The sequence below is a fragment of the Eucalyptus grandis genome, chromosome 5, assembly GCF_016545825.1.
Source record: "Eucalyptus grandis isolate ANBG69807.140 chromosome 5, ASM1654582v1, whole genome shotgun sequence".
Taxonomy (NCBI): Eukaryota; Viridiplantae; Streptophyta; class Magnoliopsida; order Myrtales; family Myrtaceae; genus Eucalyptus; species Eucalyptus grandis.
The window spans coordinates 23,771,373-23,778,606 of NC_052616.1; positions in this window are offsets into that span (position 1 = coordinate 23,771,373).

A 7,234-nucleotide genomic window follows, 5' to 3' on the forward strand; every position below is an offset into this window, starting at 1 on the left:
GCAATCAATTCACAACATCAAATCAAAGCATCGACCTAGTCGATTACATGCCAAACAAATCAATCCCCGCTGTGGGATATTTAAAAGCTAGGCCACGTGTATTCTCCAGGATGACCTTCCAAGTCTCCGAGTCACGTGCCTCGAACCTTGGGCCCACGTGCATTCTCTAAGGCGACCTCTTCGCCAAGGTGATACATCAAGTCACCGAGCCACGTGCCCTTTTAGATGCCTGCACTTAGTCACAGAGCTCCATCAATGCTCTCGGGCGTCGATTCGCCAAGGTGACATACAGTGCACACTTTACTATGCTCTCGGGCGTCTTTTCGCCGTGGTGATACACTGATCACAGAGCCAACGTAAACAATTCAATATGCTCTCGGGCGTCTTTTTCGCCGTGGTGATACACTGATCACGAGCCAACGTAAACAATTCAATATGCTCTCGGGCGTCTTTTTTCGCCGTGGTGATACAACGATCACAGAGCCAACGTAAACAATTCAATATAATCAACCACTAAACTCACGTGCATTTTCCAGGTGACATTCCAATTCACCGAGCCACGTGTCCTCTTTGCAGTGGTTACCAGTTCACTTTCAATATCGACAACCAATGCCCAACGATTTCTCAATCAAATAAATAAATCAACTCAACAAAACATTATAAATGCTGAATAAACATACTTGGCCATTCACCAATCAATACTCAATCAAATAATTAAATTAACTCAACAAAGCATTATAAATGCTGAATGAACATACTTGGCCATTCACCGATCGATAATTCAATCTCAATCGATTCCAATCAATTTAGGGTAAATCCCTAAAATATCACAATTTACTCAATTCCATACAACGTAGAGCTCAAATAAATAAACGGACTGCGCCACGACGATCAGCACGAGATTTCGGTCATCGGCCATCAAAATCTTAATTTCCGAAAAATAATTAATTTATTTATTAATTTCGAAAATTAATTAATTATTATTAAAAATTCAATTTAGCTCAAAATAAAGCCCGATTACATAAACGGACTTCACCACAGTCATCAGCATAATTTTCCGGTCCCGAGCCATCTCAATTGAATTTTCAGAAAATAAATAATTATTTAATTTAATTCCGAAAATTAATATTTAAATACTAAAAATATCCACTTAGGCCCGAAAATCCTAATTGGAGCCCACTAAGGGTCGGGAAAAATCCCGAGGCACTTCCAATAATTAGTAGACCACGTCTACTTGCTAATTGCACAATCAATTTATCTAAATCGCATCACAATTGACTAATAATTGCTAATTTATTCTAATCTAACAACCTAAACATAATTAATTAAATCTAAACCAGCTTAAAGCATAATTAGCCACTAATCCTGGATTAGTGAGATTACTCACCAAATCGCGCGCAAATCGGATCAATCCGACGGCGGCGACGCGAGGAACGACTCTTCCCAAAGCACGGCTCGGGTTCGGGCCGGGAAACGGCCAAAACGGCCTTGAACAGTGCTGGAAACCCATTTTTCCAGCCACTGTTCTTGGCTGGACGGCTCGTCCGGCGGCTAGGGCGGCAAGGGGAGGCCGGCGGAGGGCGAGGGGGACGCGGGGAAGGTCCGGCGAGGCTGGGCGGTGGCCGGAACTAGCCGAACGGAGGCTAGACAGAGCCGGACAGAGGCGAACAGCAGCAGCTGGGCCGAGCGGGAGAGGGACGCCTGGGCGCGCACGGACGGGTGGCTGGACGACGGCGAGCGGCGAGCGCACGGAGCGCGCGCGGGCGGCGGCGGGACAAGCGGCGACGGTGCAGCGACGGCGGCTTCGCCGAGCTTCGGCAGCTTTCGGTTCGCTCGCCAAGAAGAAAGAAGCGAAGGGGTTCGGTCACGAAGGGGAGAAGAGAGAAGAGAAAGGAGAGAGAGAGAAGGGATAAGGGGTTTGACTGGTCAAAAAGAAAAAGAAGAGAGAGAGAAGAGAAGCCAATTTCAATTTGGCAAGGGGCATTCGGCGGTGGGGAGGGCTACGCACGAAGGGGAGGGGAGAGGAGAGAGAGAGAGAGAGAGAAAGAGAAAAGGAAAAGGGAAAGAAAATAATACTTTAATAAGAAAACCCAATTTTCTTATTTCTAGTATTTTCCTTTTCTCATTCCCTTTTTATTTTCTTTCGGGTCTTCGATTTTTCCTCCGATAATTTCTTTATTGAAATTTCGGACTCGTCAATAAATTGACGAGCGATGAGACAGGATCCTAAAAATAAGAATTATGACGCGCTTAAAATTCGATTCCCGAAATCGAGTTCAATTTCGTGGTTAAAAATCGATCAGACGTGATTTTAGCTCAATCCAACCAATTAGGTAGCTTTTAGGGATTTTACGGCCGATACATCCCTTAACGGCTTCACCCAATAGGTTAGTTAACTCGTGAGTGATCAGCTCGAGAGAAAAGAGCCATAGGCACGTCGACGAAATGCCCATTTCACTTTATCGAAACGGGTCGAATTTCAGGATGTCACAACTCTTCCCCTCTTATAAAAATTTCGTCCTCGAAATTTAAACCATTACACTTCGTTCAAAAAGGCGGGGGTACAACTGTCTCATCGATTCTTCGGTCTCCCAAGTTGCTCCTTCAATGCCGTGGTGTTGCTGCACCACTTTGACCAACGGGATGGTCTTTGTACGCAGAACTTGCTCTTTGCGATCGACAATCCCGAGCCGGGCTTTCCACGTATGACACACGGTCATCCACGTCCAATTCCTCGAAATTGAGCACGTGGGTCGGGTCGCTCGCACTTCCTTAACCTCGACACGTGAAATACGTCATGCACTTGCGCCAAACTTGGCGGCAACGCAAGACGATACGTTAGGTTTCCGATTCTTTCAAGAATCTCAAACGGACCTACGTACCTCGGACTCGCCTTTACCTTTCTTACCAAAGCACAAAGTTCCCTCATTGGTGACACTTTCAAAAAAAAAAAACGTGATCACCAACTTGGAATTCCAAAGACCTTCGACACTTATCTGCATAACTTTTCTGCCTCGCTCGCGCTGTCTTCAATCTCTCGATCACGCCACGGCATCTACCGATTGCTGAACCAACTCGGGCCTGTTATCTTCCTTTCTCCGACTTCATCCCAACACACCGGAATTCTGTATACTCTGCCATACAGCGCTTCAAATGGAGCCATCTTGATGCTCGCGATAACCGCTTTGTTGTAGGCAAATTCCACCGATGAAACTGATCCTCACAACTTCCTTTGAAGTCTATTACACACGCTCTCGCATGTCTTCAAGAGTCTGAATTGTCCTTTCAAACTGGCCATCCGTCCGAGGATGATATGCCGTCTTGTCATCAAGCTTTGTACCCAAAGCACTCGCAAGCTCTTCCAAAAGCAGCAGTAAATCTCGGGTCTCTATCGATGTTATCGAATCGGCACTCCATGCATACGAACCACTCGACGCACATACAGGTCTGCGTGTCTATCCAGACTCAGGTCCTTTCGAACTGCAATGAAGTGAGCCGACTTTGTCAGCCTGTCGACTACTACCCAAATCGAATCATTCCCCCTCTGACTCCTTGGTAGTCCAGTCACGAAGTCCATCGTGATATGCTCCCATTTCCACTCTGGGATCGCGAGAGGTTGCAGAAGTCCTCTCGGCTTGCATTGCTTTGGGCTTTTACTTGCGACAAGTCAAACACTTGGCCACATGCTTGGCGATGTCCGCCTTCATACCTTACCACCAATAGTGTTGACGCAATTTCTAATACATCTTAGTGCTTCCGGGATGAACGCTGTAATTGCTACGATGTGCCTCGATAAAATTCATTCTCTAAGCTCGACATCGTCAAGTACAACCAAACGTCCATGGAACCTCAATACCCCATCATCGAAACTTGAAATTCAGCCTTTCTTTTATCACTATCCTCTTAAAGAATTCTCTTCACATCCGGATCTCGGTTGAAGTTGCTTGATTCTCGACTGACATCCGGCTCAATTAGAGTGGCCATAAAACTTAAGAGGTGGCCTACCTCAAATTTGAATTCGAATCTCGAGCTCTCTCGATTAAGTTCCACTCCTTAACCAAGATCCGTGCCACCAAGACTTCCGACTCAATGCATCGGCAACCTTGTTCGCCTTTCCCGGGTGATATAGAATATCACAATCGTAGTCTTTCAGCAATTCCATCCATCAGCGCTATCTCATGTTCAACTCCTTCGAGAGAACAAATACTTGAGACTCGATGGTCCGTGAAGATCCGCTTTTCTCCACACAAGTAGTGCCTCCAAATCTTCAACGCAAATATGATGGCTACGAGTTCTAAGTCATGCGTCGGGTAATTCAATTCATGAGGTCTCAACTGCCTGGAAGCGTATGCAATAACTCTACCATGTTGCATCAGCACGCAACCCAATTCCTTGAATAACGCATCACTATAGATCTCGAATTCTCCAGACCGGATGGAATCGTCGGCACATGTGCGGTAGTCGGCTTTTCCTTCAGCTCGTGGGAACTACGCCGCACTTGTATGACCATACAAATTTCTCTTCTTTCTTCGGGGAGCTTTGTCGAGGTGACGCTATTGATGAGGACCCTTCCACAAACCGTCTGCAATAACCTGCTAACCCCAGAAACTTCTGATCTCTGACACTGATGTCGGTCTCTGCCAATTGATCACGGCTTCTATCTTGCTCGGGTCGACGGAGATTCCTTCTCCGGAAATCACATGACCTAAGAACGCAACACGAGTTAACCAAAACTCGCATTTGCTAAACTTAGCATACAGCTGATGAGCTCTTAAGGTATGAAGCACTAATCTCATATGATACTCATGCTCTTCATTACTTCTCGAATAGACTAAGATGTCATCAATGAACACGATCACAAACTGATGATCCACATATTCCTTGAACGTTCTATTTGTCAAATCCATGACAGAACTGGAGTGTTCACCGAGGCCAAACGATCTTACAATATTCTCGTAAAGACCATATCAAGTACGAGCAACTCGTCTTTCGTACAACCTCCTTCCCGGTTCGTAACTAATGACTTCATAATCTCAAGTCAACCTTTAAAACATCGATACTCTTTATAACTAGTCACACCATTCATTGATCTTTGGCAAAGAACACTTGTCCTTGATCTTCACCTAATTGAGTTGACGATAGTTGATGCACACTTGCAATAAACCATCTTTCTTCTCCTCACAAACAAAACTGATGTTTCCCAAAAGTGATGCACTTTGATATACACGAATTCCTCATTCATCAATCTTCACATCTGCATCTTCAATTCTACCAATTCAGACAACAACAGCTGGTAAGAAGCCTTTGAGAGTGGCTCTATCCCGGTGCTATCTCAATTGCAATTTCAATCTCTTTCTGGCGGTAACCCAAGCAATTCCTTTGGAACCATCTTAGAAATTTTCTGTATCACGGCCACCTTCTTCTCATTCTATTTCTCGACTAACACATCCAAGACAGTTGTCAAATCAATCTTGGCAACCTCCGTCTAACAAACGGATTGTCTTTAGCCAACGAGATTAATGAAATCAAAATTCTTTTCGACTCCCAATAACCTCGACACTTTAACATGCTAATAGACTAAATTGGATTACTCCATGACCATGATTCATTATCACAAGATGCTCCATAAGCCCACATTATTCATGTGACGTCAAACTCACACCTCAGCAACTAGTCAAGCACAACTATTGCTAACGATTCCCTTCTCTTTCACTTTTACGTCAACAATTTAAAATCTACCAACTCAGCACAAAACTCTGCTACGATGTTCGATAAGATCACCTCCAACGCATTCTTTCTCCAATCGGTGCAAGATCAATTCTACTCCCATTCCTTTCGCCATCCTAGTGGCGTTACGCAGATAGCGATGCCTATGCTACCTTGGACTTCCATTGACAATCCTTCACCGATGGCCATGCTAGTCATCATCACAACAGTTCTCGTCATACTCGACACCGGATTTATCCATACTCCTTTCTACAATTCGACACCTTTCGGTGCATCTTCTATCTTCTATTAGGCGAAAGCATGCACTCTTTCTGGTTGCCCCATCATTCTCGCTAGGACCACTCCCGACCGTATATCCCCTTTAGCTATGCTCCAAACAAATTCGCGTCCTTGGAAGGACATAATGCCGATCTCCATCATCACGTCCGAAAACAACCTGATCTATTGGACTCGGTGCTGACTTGACTATCCCACCCTTCCTCGTGAGTGGAATAGAATGCTTTTCTCTAGACCTCGGTCTTTTTCCTGACCGATTTCCATTTCTGCCTGAACTGGATCTATACCTCAACTCAAATGCAATGACTCGCTCCTGGATCGCATCTCTACTTTGAATCTCAGCATGCAAGGTGACAACAACGGCTTGATCCCGAGCTTGCCGGCTCATCCGGATCCCAAGGAACACTAGCATCGAACAATCCTATCGAACTTAGGATCATTCGACGCTGCTACACTAGTACCAACCTGCGGTGGTACTCTTACACTCGAGCCGGCTGAGCCAACACTTTGCCACAACCACCTCGGGTGCGACCTTTGTCGGTGCATCATCCCGAGTCACGAGAGGACATTGTCCTCTCACTAGAGTTCTCAGCTCCCGCTCGCTCATGGTTCGCCTTACACCGCAACCCCGTCTTCCAAATCCACACTTTGGATTAGAAGATGAGCGATCCACACACAACAAACAATTCTAGCATTCGGCTAGCACGTACATGCATTGGCATGAATTTAAAGGCCATTCCTACTAACTATCCCATGGTCAACGCTCCTTATCACTCCAATCTTCAACTTCGCTCCGATACCACTTAAACTGGATGTCACGCCCCCGATCCTCGGGCACGTGCACATCCTTCTATTTGGTCGATTTTATAATGCGATATCCCGGACAATGTATCGCCGACCCTTTCATTTATTAGCACATGCGGAAGCAGTTAAAATCCCTGCACAATAAAACGATGGGATAGAAAAGCAGGGCCATATTTTTCATATTGAAATTTATAACCAAACTTTTATACAAACCATAAACCACTTCGAAACTATTCACATCAAAATGGAGATCTCAAAAGAAGACAGAAACTTAAACAAACTAGGCCGTACTCAAGGCCCCTCTCGGATTGCCTTCTTCCTCCAAAAATCTTTTCCTTAAGATTCGCCTCCGAGTCTTCCTTCTCGGATTCCTCCTTCTCAGCTCTTCGGCGGGGTCCTGAAATGGTTTTCCCCAAACCGGATGAGA